Raw genomic sequence first — 19,651 nt, forward strand, 5'->3', positions numbered from 1 at the left:
ACTGTCTCTGAATCTGGAGGTGTGCGTTATCATACTTCTTTACATTTTGCCTGATGGGAGAGGGGAGAAGATGGAGTGGCCAGGGTGCGAGGTGCTTGATTATGATGCTGGCCTTGTCGAGGCAGCATAAGGTGTAAATGGACTCAATAGAAGGGAGGTTACACAGAAAAGCTGGAGAAACTCAGCGGGTGCAGCAGCATCTATGGAGCGAAGGAAATAGGCAACGTTTCGGGCCGAAAACCTTCTTCAGACTGATCAGGGGTGGGGGTGGGTGGGGACAAGAAAGGGAAAAGGAGGAGTAGCCGGAAGGCTGGAGGGTGGGAGGAGACAGCAGGGGAGCTGAGGAAGGGGAGGAGACAGCAAGGACTAACAGAATTGGGAGAAGTCGATGTTCATGCCCCCGGGGTGCAGACTCCCCAAACGGAATATGAGGTGCTGTTCCTCCAATTTCCGGTGCTGCTCGCTGTGGCCATGGAGGAGACCCAGGACAGCGAGGTCGGAGGCGGAGTGGGAGGGGGAGTTGAAGTGCTGAGCCACCGGGAGGTCAGCTAGGTTATTGCGGACCGAGCGGAGGTGTTCGGCGAAACGATCGCCCAACCTCCGCTTGGTCTCACCGATATAGATCTGCTGACATCTAGAGCAGCGGACGCAATAGATGAGGTTGGAAGAGATGCAGGTAAACCTCTGTCGCACCTGGAACGATTGCTTGGGTCCCTGAACGGAGTTGAGGGGGGAGGTAAAGGGACAAGTGTTGCATCTCCTGCGGCCGCAAGGGAAAGTGCCCGGGGAGGGGGTGGACCGAGAGGGAAGGGAAGAATTGACAAGGGAGTTATGGAGGGAGCGGTCTTTGCGGAAGGCAGATATGGGGGGAGATGGGAAGATGTGGCTAGTAGTGGGGTCACGTTGGAGGTGGCGAAACTGACGGAGGATTATTTTTTGTATGTGATGGCTGGTGGGGTGAAAGGTGAGGACTAGGGGGACTCGGCCCTTGTTGCGAGTGCGGGGATGGGGAGAGAGAGCAGTGTTGCGGGGTATGGAAGAGACCCTGGTGCGAGCCTCATTTATGGTGGAGGAGGGGAACCCCCGTTCCCTGAATAGTGAGGACATTTCAGATGTCCTGGTGTGGAACGCCTCATCCGTGGAGCAGATGCGGCGTAGACGGAGGAATTGGGAGTAGGGGATGGAGTCCTTACAGGAAGCAGGGTGGGAAGAAGTGTAGTCCAGATAGCCATGGGAGTCAGTGGGTTTATAGTGTATGTCGGTTAGAAGTCTATCACCTGCAATGGAGATAGTGAGGTCAAGGAATGGTAGGGAAGTGTCGGAGATGGTCCAGGTGTATTTCAGTGCCGGGTGGAAATTAGTGGTGAAGTGGATGAAGTCAGTCAGTTGTGTGCGGGTGCAGGAGGTGGCACCAAAGCAGTCGTCGATGTAGCAGAAGGGAGGCTGGTTTGTGTGATGGTCTGGGCTGCATCCACAATTTGCTGCAATTTCTTGCAGTCTTGGATGGAGCTATTCCCAGACCAAGCTGTGATACATCCTGATAAAATGCTTTCCATGGCACATTTGTGGAAGTAGGTGAGAGTTGTAGGGGACATGCCAGACTTCCTAAGCCTTCTAAGGAAGTAGAGGCATTGGTGTGCTTTCTTGCTTGTTTCAATATGGGTGTCCAGGAGAAGATATTGGTGATAGACACAAAATGCTGGAGTAACGCAGCGGGACAGGCAGCATCTCTGGGGAGAAGGAATGGGTGACGTTTTAGGTCAAGACCTTTCTTCACACTTCTTCTTCAGAAGTCATTGGTGATATCGATTCCCATGAATTAGAATTTTTCTACTTCGGCACTGTCAATACAACTTGGGATATGTGTACTGCTTCGCTTCCTGAAGTCGATCACTAACTCCTCCATCTTGCTTTAACTGCTGAATATAACAACAAAAAAATCATGCAATGTAAGTATGTTAAAATTCCCCAGCTCTCCAACCTGGGATGTAAAACAAAACATAGAAATAAGGAGGGTTATCCATCTTCTTAGAGTCATAGTGATAGAGTGTGGAAACAGGCCCTTCTGCCCAACTTGCCCACACCGGCCAACATGTCCCAGCTACACTAGTCCCACCTGCCTGCGCTTGGTCCATATACCTCTTCAGAGATGCTGCCTGAAACAAGGAATTGCAGATGCTGGTTTACAAAAAGTTTTAGGTCAGGACTTTTCTTCAGCTCAACCCAAAATGTCACCTATCCATGCAAATCAAAGTGATTTTTACTCATGCTATATAGGGAGCATCAGGTAGAAAGCTGACAACAGGCTCCTTTGAATTTTAAGTAAACTTTCTACGAGTCTTGGAAATAATCTACATACAAATTCTTTGCAATTATGAAAAGCAATAAGGCAGATTCATTATCTGGGCACAATCAATTTAATAGTACCTTTTTAAGAGCTAAATAGACATATACAAATTTGTTTGATTGGGGGTGGAGGAGAGGGTAGAAACACAGAAAAATAGGTGCAGGAGTAGGCCATTTGGCCCTTTGAGCCAGCACCGCCATTCAATATGATCATGGCCGATCATCTAAAATCAGTACCCCGTTCCTGCTTTTTTTCCCCATAACACTCGATTCATTTAGTTCTAAGAGCTAAATCTAACTCTCTTTTGAAAACATCCAGCGAAGTGGCCTCCACTGCTTTATGTGACAAGAGAGTTCCACAGATACACAACTCTCTGGGAGAAAAAGGTTTTCCTCATCTCAGTCCTAAATGAGTCTTAAACCCCTTATTCTTAAACTGTGACCCCTGGTTCTGGACTCCTCTAACATCGTTTTTCCTGCATCTAGGTAAATTTTAGATTTTAACCATAGCAATTGTGCTTGCATATCAGATATTTACTTTGCATATTCACAACTTCTGTTTGTGAAAAAGTGTTCTTGGGAAATTTGTCCTTGTAATCACTAAGTGCAACCATCTTCAGTACTCAGAATTTGAGGCTGATGTTTAACAGATGAGCTGACGTAATGCTTTGTGTTACTGTAACGATACTCCAAAACAAGTGCTTGGTTACCCTCCAAAAACTCAAGCTTAGCCAAGACTCTGTTGTCCATATTTCAACTCAAATCAAGTCCTGTAGAACTTCTCCCAAGCCAACAAAGGTCAATGTGGCATTCTGTTAGTGTTGCCAGGGACCGGAATTTGAACCTGCCCACAGCTGCTGCGTGTGTGGAGTTTGTACATTTTCTCTGCCACCACATGGGTTTTCTCCGGGTGCTCTGGTTCCCTCCCACATTCCAAAGACATGTAGGTTTGTAGGTTGATAGACTTCTGTAAATTGCGCCTAGTGTGTAGGATGGGATAGCATAGAACTAGTGTGAATGGGTGATCAAGGGTCGACGTGGACTTGGCGCACCAAAGGGCCCGTTTCCATGTTGTATCGCTGAACTCTAAACATCCTTGTTTCCAAATCTCTCCACACCTTGCTCTGCAAAAAGAAACATAGAAATAGAAATTAGGTGCAGGAGTAGGCCATTCGGCCCTTCGAGCCTGCACCGCCATTTAATATGATCATGGCTGATCATCCAACTCAGTATCTCGTACCTGCCTTTTCTCCATACCCTCTGATCCCCTTGGCCATAAGGGCCACATCTAACTCCCTCTTAAATATAGCCAATGAACTGGCCTCAACTACCCGCTGTGGCAGAGAGTTCCAGAGATTCACCACTCTCTGTGTGAAAAAAGTTCTCCTCATCTCGGTTTTAAAGGATTTCCCCCTTATCCTTAAGCTGTGACCCCTTGTCCTGGACTTCCCCAACATCGGAAACAATCTTCCTGCATCTAGCCTGTCCAACCCCTTAAGAATATCCAGTACTTGTCTCTACTTTGTTAATTCTAACCAAGCATGTAGCGTCAGGTTTTTAAATAGTTCACCATTGACGGGTATGCAGCAAACTCTGGAAATCCAGCCCAAAGGCTCTCCCTCCATTAAGGCACTTGGAAACCGAAAATACAAACAGAAAATGCTTCTCCTAACTGTGAAATGAAGTGCTTGAAGTTTTACTTCCTTTATTTGGTTAAATTGGAATTTCAGACGATTCTTGTCTCATCCGTTGCACCATCCTCCCCCCTGACCATTATCAGTTTTGGTTCCCATTTACAGAGGCAATGCAAGCAATATGAACCTCATGCTGATTTGCATCTATGTTTTCCATTTGACAGGAGACAGGGGAATTTACCAGAATAACCCCCAAGTCAGGCAGCTTTAGTGGAGGAGCAGTTAATGTTCTGGCTCGATGACCTGCCTTCAAATCTGTCATTGGCCTATTCTTTGGAAAGTGAACCAAAATGTCACACACGTGACCAGATGTCATCACAAAATAATGGATCTAAGAAAATCCTGGGAGAGATTAATCTTATTCCTTGCCAGTTTCCTACCTACAGAACCATAATGTCTGCTAAAGATATAAACATTCCAGCTTTTTAAAATTCACAAAGTTTGTATAACGCTTCCGTGTGGTGTCACACACATGACCAGTCCTATTTTACCTCTGACCCTAAACAAACGTTGTCAGCATAACACTTGATAAACCGAAAAAAAAACACATATATACAGTACAAAATATACCTGTAATGCTTTCAGAATTAGAAAATATGTATTCGACAATTTTTCATCTTGTTAGTCACACACATGACTAAGAGTGGAGCCCACTGTGAAAGGTCAATAACCTGCAGTGCCTTCTGCATTTCCTTCTCTGTAGGTCCTTTGTCATCCTGGAGACAAGACAAGCTGTGTGTGTTTTTATTTCAGAGTTCTTGCAGATGTAGTGTCTGGATTTCACAAAATATTTCCCAGGTTGGTTCACTATGCAAGTGTAGCATTTTTTTTTTGCAAAGCTTCTGTCTCAACTTAGCTGACTGGGTTGGTTAACATGTTCTACATCTCTGCACCACATTTGCTGAGTTTTTGATTTAGTTGCAGAACTCTTATGAAATCAAAGGATTGTGGGTTTGAACTGCTCTGAGACTGCAGTCGAAACTCCAATGCACGACAGTATTGAAGCAATCTCTGGAGGAAAGTCATAGCTGTCGTTTCGGGTCAAGACCCTTCAGTCTCGACCCAAAACCTCACCTATTCGTTTCCTCCCGAGATGCTGCCTGACCCGCTGTGTTACTCCAGTTTTTTGTCTGTCTTCAGTTTAAACCAGCATCTGCAGTTCCTCTCGACACAATGGTGCTGTTTGGCTGACAGTGCTGTCTTTCGAACAGGATGTTAGAAACATAGAAATTAGGTGCAGGAGTAGGCCATTCGCGCCTTCGAGCCTGCACCGCCATTCAATATGATCATGGCTGATCATCCAACTCAGTATCCGCCTTCTCTCCATACCCTCTGATCCCCTTAGCCACAAGGGCCACATCTAACTCCCTCTTAAATTAAATGTTACACCCAGAGTTCATGAGGCGATTCAGGCAGATTTCACAACATTCACTGAAAAGTAGAAGATTGGTGGCCAGAGAACTCCCTATCAAAGAACACCAGAAAAAATTCAACATTTTTTTCTTGATTGATGTTTATGTGAGAAGATCCAATAGCTAATATAGTGAATGTCGAGTCCCATAATGATCCCAAAGCATTTATGTTTCATGGATTTATAGGAGGTACTTTCAGAAAGGTGGTGGAATTTCTTTAGTCAGAGGGTTGTGAATCTGTGGAATTCATTGCCAGATTGTTGTTGAGGCCAAGTCAATGGATATTTCGAAGGCGGAGATTGACAAATTCTCGATTAGTACGGGTGTAAGAGGCTAAGGGGAAAAGGTAGGAGAATGGGGTTGAGAGGGATAGATCTGCCATGATTGAATGGCAGAGGAGACTTGATGGGCCGAATGGTCTAATTCTGCTCCAAGAACTTATGAACATTTAATATCACTATTCTGAAGTCCTGTGGCTGGTAGGGCTGTTGCCTCATAGCGTCACAGACCCAGGTTCGATCACCGGGTGCTGCCTGTGTGGTGTTTGCACGTTCTCCCTGTGACTGCTTGGGTTTCCTCTAGGTTTTCCGGTTTCCTCCAACAATGCAAATCTATAGATTAATTGACTCTGTAAATTGCCCCCTTATCTGCAGTGGAATGGATAAAAAAGTGCAATAAGGAAAAACTAGTGTGAAGAGGCAATTGATAGTCAGTGTGGACTTGGTGGGCCAAAGAGCCTGTTTTCATGCTGTATCTCTAAACTAAACTGTGCTACCAGAGTTAAACATTCCATGATCTCTCTTACATCAGAAGGCCAAAAGATGTTTGTTCAATGTTAAATGTTTAATTGTATGAAGCTTAGTTTACTCAAGGGGAGTAGGCAGAACTGTGCATAGCGAGGACCAGAAAGCATTCAGCAATAGATTAATAAGCTGCAGACTAATAAGACGCGTTAATGTTCTCTAGTTTGTTTTATGTGGGAGGTGGGGGAGGGGGTTGGGGGAAACTTTTTTCAGTCTCTTACCTTGCCGGAGATGCGATTGTTTTCCGGGTCGCATCTTCGGTTGCTCTGGGGCCTAACATCAGGCCTTGCTCGGGACTGATTTTAAGCCCCACCACTGGGCATGGACTTACCATCGGGGCCGATTCCTTGTCTGGGATCGATGCTCCCAGTGCGGCCTGCAGACTTTAACATCAGGAGCTCGCAGCCTCAGGTAGAGTCGGGAGCTTCAAAGTCGCAGAAGGTTTTGACCAGCTCCGACCAAGCTCCTCGATTGCCGGCGCGGGGAGCTGCAATAGAAAAAAAACATTTTAAAATTTATTTTTATAATTTTTTTCATTAAAAAAAAATTTGTATGTTTGCATGGCAAATCAAATTCCTCGTATGTTGCAAAACATGGCTAATAAAGTATGATTGTGATTGATTGCTATAAGCTGAATGTAACATCACACCATGTTGATGCTTGGCTATGGTCATTGCCAACAATGGAGTCCAACTACCCACAACCTTGCTACCCAACAACTATGGGATCACCTTTAGCAGTTGGACGACAGCAGTTCATTGTGGTCATGACCACCTTTCAAGGACAGTTGGAACTGGGCAATAAAAGTTCTCCCCATCAGGGACACGCGTATCACAGAGTGAAAATAATCATTGAAAAATGTTATTGAAAAAACATTTTTAACCAGCAGTAGAAACAAAGAATTGCAGAAGCTCTGTACAAGGTTAGCCAGTGCTTGAGGTTAGCACACAAATGGACACAAAGTGCAGGACAATGTAGCTGGCCAGGCAGCATCTCTGGAAAACATGTATAGATGACGTTTTGGGTTTGAACCCTCCTTACGTCATCTTGGAGAGGTCACCTATCCAGTTTTGCAGAGATGCTGCCAGACCTGCTGAGTTTCTCCAGTACTTTGTGTTCTTTTGTGTTTTTAATAAGCACTTGTAAATTGCACAAAATAATAGCATATTGCACGGGCCTAAGACAGTTATTATAGGAACGTGTTTACAAATATGCTATAAAATGTACTAGTAATTTGAGCTTTGTTCTCATATCTTGTGAAGTTTTTACTTAATGCTATTATTTGTATACTTTCTGGTTTTATTTATAGGAAATACTTTGATATTGATATTGAATGGTACTGGGTTAAATCCCACAAGTACCAGGATACTACTTTCTCTGCCAATTTGAGAGGCTAATTGTAGCCTCGAAATTATACATGGCAAAGGTTCAAAATGATTGTATGGAAATTAAATTTTGTCTCCCTTCTACAAACAGATTTACAAAAATAGTGATGTTTCGGGGCGAGACCCTTCTTCAGAAGTGTCTCGACTCGAAACGTCACCTATTCCTTTTCTCCAGAGATGCTGACTCACCCGCTGAGTTACTCCAGCTTTTTGTATCTATCTTCGGTTTAAACCAGCAACTGCAGTTCCTTCCTACATACAAGGAATTTGCCTTGGGGCTCCGCCCACAAGTAACAACATGACATACAGTGACAGTTACGAACGACTCAGAAAACACTAAACATTAATAATAATAAAACATTAATGATAAAACACCATTGATCAAGCATGTGAACCAACAAAATAACAGATCAAAGGGAGGCTACAGATTTATGGCAGTTGAGTAGAGCAACTACTCGTGGATAAAAACTGTTTTTATGTCTGGCTGTGGCAGCTTTGACAGTCTGGAGTCGCCTTCCAGAGAGAAGTGATTCAAACAGTTTGTGGCCAGGGTGAGAGGGGTCAGAGATGATCTTGCCCGCTTGCTTCCTGGCCCTTGCAGTGTACAGTTCATCAATGGGGGGAAGGTTGCAGCCAATAACCTTCTCTGCTGATCGGACAATTCGCTGCAGCCTCCAGGTGTCGTGCTTGGTGGCTGAGCCAAACCAGACCATGATGGAGAAGGTGAGAACAGACTCTACAATGGCCGTGTAGAATTGGACCATCATTGCCTGTGGCAGATTGTGCTTCCTCAGCTGCCATAGGAAGTACATCCTCTGTTGTGCCTTTTTTGACTGTGGAGTCGATGGTAGCCCCCCACTTATGGTTCTTGGAGATTATGGTTTCCAGGAACTTAAAAGACTCCACAGATGTGACTGTGGTGTTGTTGATGGTGAGTGGGATGAGGGGAGGGGGAGCTCTCCTAAAGTCTACATCGATTCTAGTCTTAAGAGCATTGAGCTCCAGGTTGTTGCGATGGCACCAGGATGCCAGCTATGACACTTCCTGTCTAACACAGGTGCAGACGAGAAAGATGCTGCCAAACCCATTTAAAGAAAGATAAACACAAAAAGCTGCAGTAACTCAGCAGGACAAGCAGTATCACTGGAGCGAAGGAATGAGTTACGTTTCGGGTCAAGACCCTCTTCAGGCCATTTAAAGAAACCTCTACTACTCTCTCACATTGTTTCAAATGAAAACATTTATTTTTACTTACGTAAATACGTGCACATCATCCTTGTGCATTCCAATATGACTTACTCTCATTTTTTCTTAACACCGGTGGATATAGGCCACAACATTCTTCATGGGACAACTCGCTCAATCCAGGTATCAAAATACTGTAACAAAATACTGTGGAAGCAGTTAATGATTGAACTCAATTAATTTTGAGCTGAAAGGTCTCTTATAAAGCGATTGACATGAAATGTTTATTCTCCAAGGATCGGAACGCGCCCCGGAAGGTTCGACTCACCCCGCAGGCCTCCTAGAGGACTGCGGTGAAGCCGGGAGGCGAGGCTTGTCTGGGCAGAAGTAGCAGCGGCGGCGATGGGAGCCTTGGCGGCGTCAGCAGGAGACTCGTCAGCAGGAGACTCGTTGGCGGCAGCGGGGGCCTTGGCAGCGGCGGGAGCCTCAGTGGCAGCATGGGCCTCGCGGTCAATGAGCGTGAGGATGGAGGGGAAGAAAATGGGGACTTGGTGTTGGGGGACCGCCGAGAGGAACAGTGGGAGTATAAAGGGGGACCCGGTGTGGGGGAGGGTGCACTCTAGTTTTAGAATCCTCTGCCCAGGGGATATGTCTGTTCATTTGTTCCGGTGAAGGCGCTGTGCACATGGCAGCCAACAAACAGTCGCTTGTCTTTATCTTTTCACTTTTAATTTCAAGTTTTTGTGTACCTTGTCGGCAGACCAATTTCCCTCCGGGAATGAATAAAGTTTTATCGTACTGCATATGTTGCCTGACTTGCCAAGCATTAATTTGGCAAATCCTTCATTGGCCTCCTTCATGTTAGAGACAGAAACTTCACATAGTACTCCAGGTGTGGTCTCATCAACTTCCTTTCAGCAAGGTTTACTCTTGTATGCCAAGCTCCTTGCATGAAAAGCATTACTTTCCTAATTGTGTACAAAGGAACTGCTGGTTACACACCGAAAGACAGACACAAAATGCTGAAGTACCTCAGCAGGAAAGGCAGCATCTCTTGAGAGAAGGAATGTATGACGTTTGGGGGTCGAGATCCTTCTTCAGATTGAAGGGTCTCGACCCGAAACGTCACCCATTCCTTCGCTCCGGAGATGCTGCCTGTCCCGCTGAGTTACTCCAGCATTTTGCGTCTGTCTTTCTGGAATGAATCGGCAATGCATTTGAACCTAGTATTTACTATTTTCTTATCCTTTTAAAAACAAGTATTCTACTTACTCTATTTTTCTTACAGAAGATGTTCACCAGGTCTAAAGTGCATGGAGTAATGAGTGAAAGAATCAGAAGGGAGATGAGGAAATTGTTTCATTTTCCCCCACCCAGAGTGTGCAGAGATCAAGAACACAGTACCTGAAAAAGCAGAAATACACTTAATGATTGGATATGAGACTGACTGACTTTCAGGACTAGGGACTAAAGGGCCTGTTCCACTTGGCAATAAAGCTCAAATAGGTTTAATAATATCACCTCTGAATGGAGCATTTAATAATATCTTCCAAGTTAATCTTACTATTTGGAGTTTGAAGCTGATGAAGAGATGCCTCACAAATAAAATGATATACCTTACTTATTGTTACCTACTTATTGTTTTCATGTTCGGCAATTCAAAATGTCAAGGTTGAACAAGATTTTACTATACTGTATTTTGTCATTGTAAATGGCATGATTTTCTAGTTCCATGCAACTTTAACAAAGATGGAATAACACCAAAAGATGGAATATTTAGCTCGTACAATGTTTAAGTTCATAAGTCATAGGGACAGATTTAAGCAATTTGTCCCATCGAGTCTACACCACCCTTCAATCATGGCTGATCTATCTTGCACTCTGAACCCCATTCTCCTGCTTTCTCCCCATAACCCTAATCAAGAATCTGTCAATCTCTGCCCTAAAACTATCCAATGACTTGGCCTCCACAGCTGTCTGTGGCAATGAATTCCACAGATTTGCCACCCTCTGACTAAAGAAATCCCTCCTCATCTCCTTTCTAAAGGTACGACCTTTTCTTCTGAGGCCATCTCCTCTGATACTAGATTCTCACACGTGGAAACATCCTTTCCACATCCACTCTATCCAGGCCGTTCATTATTCAGCGAGTATCTATTAAATCCCCTTTCATCTTTATTTTTGCTCAAACATATTAAAAAGGACATTTCTGATCTGTATTTCCCACAATCCTGATACTACACGGTTGCAAAATAAACTTTAATGTAAGGATGTTGAGTTATAAGTAGAGTTGCCAACTTTTTCACTCCCAAATAAGGGACAAAAGGTCAAAATATAGGACAAATTCCCGACGGCAATTCGTTGACCTACTCGGCCGTGGCTGGGTGAATGATGAGTTGGCCCGGGTACTGGACTGCATACAAAGCCCAGCCAGTGGGCCAGCTGAGGCGGTTTGGCACCCCGTCCAACTCATGAACCATGGTGGTGTGGGCGGTAAACGAAGGTCGGACAGCTGGCCGGACTGCCGACTGATGGGACGACGGGCGAGGTGCTGCTGCTGCACTCCATGGGCTGCACTACGTCTGGACGGGTGAGGCAGGGCCGGATGCGGCGCTCCAACCCCGCAGTCCCCTCGACCCGAGTAGTAGCAGTCAAATACGGGACAAGGGCGGTCCCGCACGGGACAAACCAATTTAGCCCAAAATACGGGATGTCCCGGCTAACACGTTACAAGGGATGTCTTGAGCAGTATCGCCATCTCCTGGTTGTATAGCAAATAAAATTTGCTCCATTTATAAATATAGGAATACGATAGGGAATAAGACCGTTTATATATAATCAGAGTGATCTATGGAAACGAGCCATTACCAAAATATTATTTCAATCACCTAAAGAAAAATACAGCAGACGCTAGAAATCTGAAATAAAAGAAGTTACACACAAAAAGCTGGAGTAACTCAGGGGGCAGGCAGCATCTCTGGAGAGAAGGAATGGGTGAAATGGGTTTTGTGTCTATCTTTGGTTTAAACCAGCTTTTGCAATTCCTTCTTACATATTTTGTCTGAAATAAAAGATCAGCTACCAAAATGTTAACATTTTCTTCCTTGAACCTTTCAACTATTTCTGACATTTTGTTTTATTTGATCACTTAGCTGACTATAGGAAACAGGATCGGAAGTGGTCAGTGTAGTCCCCTGGAACCTATTCTGCATTTCACTGGGCCTATAACTAACCAGACATTTCTCATTCACTTTGCCCTTTCTCCCTTATCTTTGAATTCCTTATTGATCAGAAATCTATCTGTCTGAGCATTAACTACACACAAGGACCAGTTTTCTGTAACAGAGTTCCAAAGACCTTCAATTGTTGGACCAACTTCTTCCTCATCTCAGTTTTATGCGGGCACCCCCTTATTCTGAGACCATGCCCTCCGATTCTTGACTCTCCCATTCAACAAAATATTCTCTTAGCATTTACCTTGCCCAATATATGTATAAATAGGATTACTTGTCATTCTTCCGAACTCATGGACAATCCTTCCATCCCCAGATGATCATACAGGTGAACATCGTCTCTAAACCATCTCCAATGAGATATCAGCTTAAATAGGGGGACTAAACTGTTCACTGTAATCTAAATCTGGCCCTCTTCTGCCTTGTATGGCTGCAGTGAGACTTCCCTATTTAAAAAAAAAATATTGCCAACATTACACTAATCTTCGCTATTACGTGTTACACTTGTGTGTGACACCCACAAGGACAATCACAAGGACTCCCAAATCCCCCTGTGCATCATACATAAAGACCCCTAATTTCCTCCATTTAAGTAAAACATTCTGTGCTTCCTTCCAAAATAAACCACTAATTTTTCCACATTATCCTCTCAATTTTTTTCCCACTCATTTGCTGTGTCAATGATTCTGTAAATCATTTGATATGCTCCTTGCAACATGCCTTCTTACACCATACACAAATCTGTCTGCATACATGTGCTTCCTTTCTTCAAGTCATTCATATTGTAAACACTTTTGTTCCCAGCAGTAATCCATGTGGCACTCCACTGCTAACTGATTGCCAACCTGAAAATAGCATCCTCATTTCTACTCACTGTCTCTTGCCTGTTTGCCAAACCTTTATCCTTGCCATATGTCACCACCAAAACCATCTGTTCTCATCTCGCAATTATGCTTTTATTAGGCACCTTATTGAATGTCGTCTTAATCCAAATACAAAACCTTAACTAATTCTCCTCCATCCCCTTTGGTCAAAATATCCTGAAAAAAACTCAAATTTGGTATAGCTTTCCTTTCATGAAATTTCCCTTTTCTGATGGAATAGACTAATGCTCTGCTATTACTTCCTTGTTCATTTATTCCAGCATTTTCTAACGAAATTGACGAGGTTAGTCGGCCTGTGAGATTTTTTGCCTCCATTTGTTTTTGAATAGAGGTGCCACCTTGACAGTTTTCCAAATCTCTGGTATTACAGATTTGATTACATCAAATACAACTACCCACAGTGCGGTACCTCCCCGTTGGATTGCAACCTTGTCGTGGTCGAAAGCGTGTGTGTCTCAGTGACCCCTAGAGCTATGCCAGAGGGAGATTCGTCTCCTGTTAGGGTCTCCCATGCTGGACAGGTTGAAGGGTAGAGGCGAGACGAAAAGCGATCGACTGGTCCTCCAGGTTGGAGGTTGAGCACAGGACTAACAACCCTGTCTCGTAAAACAAATGTGTTACGGAAACAGCGACTGAAGGAATCAACACTACTGAGTGGAGGACCTTCGTTGCTGCCCTACATGCCAGGAAGCATAATGGGAGTAAGTACAGTATAGTCAAGTCAAGTCAAGTTTATTTGTCACATACACATACAAGATGTGCAGTGAAATGAAAGTGGCAATGCTCGCGGACTTTTGTGCAAAAGACAAACAACAAAACAACCAAACAAATTATAAACACAATCATAACACACATATTCTTTTACATAATAAATAGTGGAAGGAAAAACGTTCTGTAGAGTTAGTCCCTGGTGAGATAGGCGTTTACAGTCCGAATTGCCTCTGGGAAGAAACTCCTTCTCAACCTCTCCGTTCTCACCGCATGGCAACGGAGGCGTTTGCCTGACCGTAGCAGCTGGAACAGTCCGTTGCAGGGGTGGAAGGGGTCTCCCATGATTTTATTTGCTCTGGAGTTGCACCTCCTGTTGTAGTTCCTGCAGGGGGGTGAGTGAAGTTCCCATAGTGCGTTCGGCCGAACACACTACTCTCTGCAGAGCCTTCTTGTCCTTGGCAGAGCAATTCCCAAACCAGATGGTAATGTTCCCGGACAAGATGCTTTCCACTGCCGCTGCATAGAAGCACTGGAGGATCCTCGGAGACACTCTGAATTTCCTCAATTGCCTGAGGTGGTAAAGGCGCTGCCTTGCCTTACTTACGAGTGCTGAGGCGTGTGATGCCCATGTCATATCCTCAGAGATGTGGACTCCCAGATATTTAAAACAGTTCACCCTATCCACAGGATCCCCATTTATCCTCAATGGAGTGTACGTCCTCGGATGATGTGCCCTCCTAAAGTCCATGATCAGCTCCTTCGTTTTTTTGATGTTCAAGAGGAGGCTGTTATCCTGGCACCAGAGTGCTAGATCAGCCACCTCCTGCCGGTAGGCCCTCTCATCGTTGTCTGAGATCAGGCCCACTACCACAGTGTCATCAGCAAACTTAATTATTGAATTGGAGCTGAACCTAGCCACACAGTCATGTGTGTACAGGGAGTACAATAGGGGGCTGAGGACGCAACCCTGGGGCGATCCTGTGCTCAGGGTGAGGGACTCCGATGTATTCCCTCCCATCTTGACTACCTGGGGCCTGGCGGTGAGAAAGTCCAGGACCCAGGCACACAGGGAGGTGTTGAACCCCAATTCCATTAGCTTCCCGGCCAGTCTGGTGGGGACTATCGTGTTGAAGGCTGAACTGTAGTCTATGAACAACATCCTCACGTAGCCCCCCTTCTGGCTGTCCAGATGGGAGAGAGCGGTGTGCAAGACCTGGGAGACCGCATCGTCCGTGGACCTGTTCGGACGATATGCGAACTGCAACGGGTCCATGTTCCGAGGGAGGAAGGCGCAGATGTGATTCTTCACCAGCCTCTCAAAGCATTTCATGACTACCGAGGTAAGGGCCACCGGACAGTAGTCATTCAGACAGGCTGGGGAGGCATTTTTTGGTACCGGTACAATGATGGATTTTTTGAAGCAGGCAGGGACCACGGACTTCTCTAGTGCAGTGGTGCAGCTGACAGAGCAGCTACCTTGCAATTCCGCACCCGCACGAGATTCTTGTGACGAGAGTTTCCTTCAAGTGCTCCCTTATCCTCTCACATCCCAAAGATGTGTGGGTTGATAGATTGGTCACTGTAAATTGTCCTTGAGTGTAGGAGGATGGTAGAACCTGGGGAAAAATAAAAATAAAATATGGGTAAATGGGTACTTGATAGCCAGTGCAGGCTCAGAGGGGTGAACAATTTCAGAGCAATGAAATAGGCTCCCTCTCAGTAGCCACATATTTAACTATTGTAGTATGCAAGCCATCCAGGCCAGGGGCCTCATGAGATTTTACTTCCTCTCGATAGCTTAATACTATTTTTCTTGCATTATGCTTGGGGAGCTTACAACCCAACAGGATAAACATGGATGTCTCCAATTTTAGGCAACCCATAACCTTCCCCCACCACAATCCAGCCTGTTACCATCCTGTCTCCTGTCCCCCCACCTGGTTACACATAGATTTCTCTTTCCACCTATATCTCATCTAACTTCACATCTCTTCTCTCCCTCAGCTTTTTGTCTTCTATCCATCTCTATCCTTCGTCTACCCACATGACACTTAATCCCCTCCCTCACCTGTATCCAGCTATCACACCTTATTTTTTCCCACCCCCAGCTGTCTCCCAGTCTTCTCCCCCGCACTACAATCAGATCGAAGGGTTCCAAGCCAAAACATCGCTATCCACGTCTTCCAGAGATGTTGCCTGACCTGCTGAGTTACTCCGCACTTTTTTTTGTGAGCTAGCATCTGCAGTTCCTTGTGTCTATTATGATGGTGATAATAATTCTTTCCCATCAGAATTAGGTGTTTAAAATATTTTCCAATATTACCTTAATTGACGATGATATAATGTATCAGGAAGACATCAAGCGGAACACGAGGACAAAACTCGGACGCTGATGTATTTTTAATTCCGGGGTGAACGCCATTCCTAGAACTAACAGCTTTAAAGTGCGACCAATTGATTGGTGAAACTGGGGCAACATAAAATCTGTTGTCCAAGCCACATGTTAGTTGATGAAATGCCCTCTCCCCCACAAAACTAAAGTGATTAAAGAAACTCCGAGAATATTTCCTACAAATGCAAACTTACCGATTAGAATTATTGGAAATCGTTTTTGTGTATGCTCAGTTATGGCTCACAAAGTTGCTGAATAGATTAAAATAACCTTCTATTGATATACATTACAATTCTTTAAGATGTTGTTTTAAAAACTAAAAACAATGCAATTAGAACATTACAAATCAAAAGTCAAGAGTCAAGAAAGATTTTACTCCCAGAATTATTTGGAAGAATTAGTTGGAGTTACGTGCAAACCCTCCATGGATAGACAGCGTCCGAGTTTGCAATGTAATCCCACTGACTATAACTGAGAGACAATAGCATGAACTGCTGCAACACTATGCTGCCACATTGAACTAAAATTACTGTGCGAGACAATCCAGAAGATTAAAACCGAGCATAAACAAAATTCAGTTTAAGATGGGTACTGCCACCAGTTTGTTTTTCCATCATGGTTGATCATCCCCAATCAGTGCCCCATTCCTGCCTTCTCTCCATATCCCGACTCCGCTATTTTTAAGAGCCCTATCTAGCTCTCTCTTGAAAGCATCCAGAGAACCTGCCTCCACTGCCCACTGAGGCAGATGACACAAAGCTGGGTGGCAGTGTGAACTGTGAAGAAGATGCTATGAGGATGCAGGGTGACTTGGACAGGTTGAGTGAGTGGGCAGATGCAAGGCAGATGCAGTATAATGTGGATAAACGCGAGGTTATCCGCTGGTGGCAAGAACCGGAAGGCAGATTATTATCTGAATGGTGTCAGGTTAGGGAAAGGGGAAGTACAATGAGACCTGGGTGTCCTTGTACATCAGTCGCTGAAAGTAAGCATGCAGGTACAACAGGCAGTGAAGAAAGCTAATGGCATGTTGGCCTTCATAACGAGGGGAGTTGAGTATAGGAGCAAAGAGGTCCTTCTGCAGTTGCACAGGGCCCAGGTGAGACCACACCAGGAGCATTGTGTGCGGTTTTGGTCTCCTAATTTGAGGAAGGACATTCTTGCTATTATGGGAGTGCGGCGTAGGTTCACGAGGTTAATTCCCGGGATGGCGGGACTGTCATATGATGAAAGAATGGAGTGACTGGACTTGCATTCACTGGAATTCAGAAGGATGAGAGGTGATCTTATAGATACATATAGAAATATTAACGGATTGGACATGTTTGATGCAGGAAACATGTTCCCGATGTTGGGGGAGTCCAGAACCAGGGGTAGGCCATTAGAACTGAGACGAGGAATAACTTTTTCACACAGAGTTGCGAATTTGTGGAATTCTCTGCCTCAGAAGGCAGTGGAGGCCGATTCACTGGATGATTTCAAAAGTTAGTTAGATAGAGCTCTTCGGGCTAGCAGAATCAAGGGGTATGGGGAGAAGGCGGGAACAGAGTACTGATTGTGGATGATCAGCCATGATCACACTGAGTCAGTGGCTCGAAGTGCCGAATGGCCTACTCCTGCACCTAATGTCTATGTATCTATATAAAGAATGTGCAATTTGGAGATAAAACATACATCAGGTTTCATATATGACTTGGTACATTAAGATGAACAGTCGGCAACAATTAATGAAATCTATATAAATGCGCATATATTTTATACACATAGACAGACAACATTAATGCACATTTTTAGCAGAAACTTTTATCAATAAGTTGCCAAATGACAAAAGTAAATTGCCAAGAATTAACATTTAATCTGAAATAATCTTTAGAGTGGAATCAATATCCACAACCTGATCAAGTTTAAAGTTGCAAATCATTAAATTGCTAAAATAATTACACATTGTACATAATTCATATGTACATTTACATCATCAGAACTTGAAATCTTGGCCTTCAATCTTAACTGCATTGGCTTTAATCAATGAAATGGTCCATGTACATGTAAAATAAATCTATTGGGATTTAAACAGTGGCCATTCCAAAGTAATTTTAATACGGGTAAAATTGAAATGAATGGAGATAGTGATATCAACATAAAAATACATTTGTTAACAACTAGTTTTGAACTTATTGAAAGCAAACAATATTCTATACACATTCCAGACATCTACGGTAAGATGATAAATAGTAATAATAGGATTTTTATTTTGGACACTTTATTTAATTTATTTTAATTTTAACTGGACAGAATAAAATCCACTAACATTTTCAATGCACACAGAACAGTTTGTGGAAAGGGTACCTGATGCTGACTAAAAGGGTTAAAAAAAACAAAGACTTGAAATCATTCTACTTTCTTTGTTTTTGTACTATGTTTGGCAAGTTATAGGACTTCAATATTTCAGAGTACTGTGTGCAAGGATAGTTATTTAGTTTATCACATTAATTATCATAGCTTCAGAAACTCAATTTCAGCATGAAAATGTTTACAAGTGAAATATAAAGATAAGCGGCATGGTGGCGCAGCGATAGAGTTGCTCCCTCACAGCGCCAGAGACCCGGGTTCGATCTTGACTAGTTACTGTCTGTACGAAGTTTGTATGTTCTCCCCGTGACCGCGTGGGTTTTCACCGGGAGCTCTGGTTTCCTCCCACACTCCAAAGACGTGCAGGTTTGTAGGTTAATTGACTTTGGTAAAAGATTGTAATTTGTCCCTCGTATGTAGGATAGTGCTATTGTAGGAGGATTGCTCGTCAGCACAGACCTGGTGGGCCGAACGGCCTGTTTCCGCACTGTATTACTAAAACTAAAATGTCTATAACTAAATTCAACTTGTCAAATTAGACAAATGTTCACAAGTTATAGGAGTCTACTCCACCATTCAATCGTGGCTGATCTCTGCCTCCTAATCCCATTTTCCTGCCTTTTACCCATAACCCTTGACACCCGTTCCAATCAAGAATTGTCTGTATCTGATACTGAACTTTATCTGGTCCGAGCTCAGGTCCAACCATCGATCACCCATTCACACTAGTTCTGTGTTATCCCTCAGGTTTGCGGAAATCCATTAAACATATGTGTAAGATTAAAAGGGAGCTGAGCAAAGACCATGTGCACAATTTTCTAGGTTAATGCAGTCCTACACAGATGTAAAAACAGCAAAATATTTAATATTTTTGCTCAAACATATTAAAAAGGACTTATTTCCGGGTCTGTATCTCCCACAATCCAGATACCACATTGTTACAAATTAAACTTTAATGAAACAAGACCTGCAAAGATTTAGAGTGAGGTCCTTTTGATCTGAAGCCAGAAATTTACAAACATCCACAACTTATCGGAGTTTAGAGACAGCTGCAATTTTTCTGTTGTTTTGCTCACTACGTAAAGCATGATTCAGTTAATCTAAAAAAACGGTTAAAAGCAGCTGCTCAAAGTCTAAATTGAATAAGATCTTCCCAAATGTCTCTCCTATTTGTGATAAATGTCTCCTCCAAGAAGCAACCATAACCCATTCCTTCACTTCCTGTACAAAATTAAGAAACTTCTAGAGGGGAATTTT

General features: G+C 43.8%; 2 long non-coding RNA genes across 2 annotated transcripts; one reads left to right on the plus strand and one right to left on the minus strand.

Annotated features, from left to right (window-relative positions):
• Nucleotides 1-378: 378 nt before the first annotated feature.
• LOC129708240 (uncharacterized) lies at nucleotides 379-9,213 on the minus strand. The gene is made up of 3 exons (XR_008725312.1): nucleotides 8,896-9,213; nucleotides 6,477-6,742; nucleotides 379-3,470 (listed from the first exon to the last, which is right to left on the minus strand). It is a non-coding gene; the product is annotated as an uncharacterized LOC129708240 (long non-coding RNA).
• On the plus strand, nucleotides 7,577-10,442 carry LOC129708239 (uncharacterized). The gene is made up of 2 exons (XR_008725311.1): nucleotides 7,577-9,008; nucleotides 10,114-10,442. It is a non-coding gene; the product is annotated as an uncharacterized LOC129708239 (long non-coding RNA).
• Nucleotides 10,443-19,651: the final 9,209 nt, after the last annotated feature.

Source organism: Leucoraja erinacea, chromosome 23 (assembly GCF_028641065.1).
Source record: "Leucoraja erinacea ecotype New England chromosome 23, Leri_hhj_1, whole genome shotgun sequence".
NCBI lineage: Eukaryota > Metazoa > Chordata > Chondrichthyes > Rajiformes > Rajidae > Leucoraja > Leucoraja erinaceus.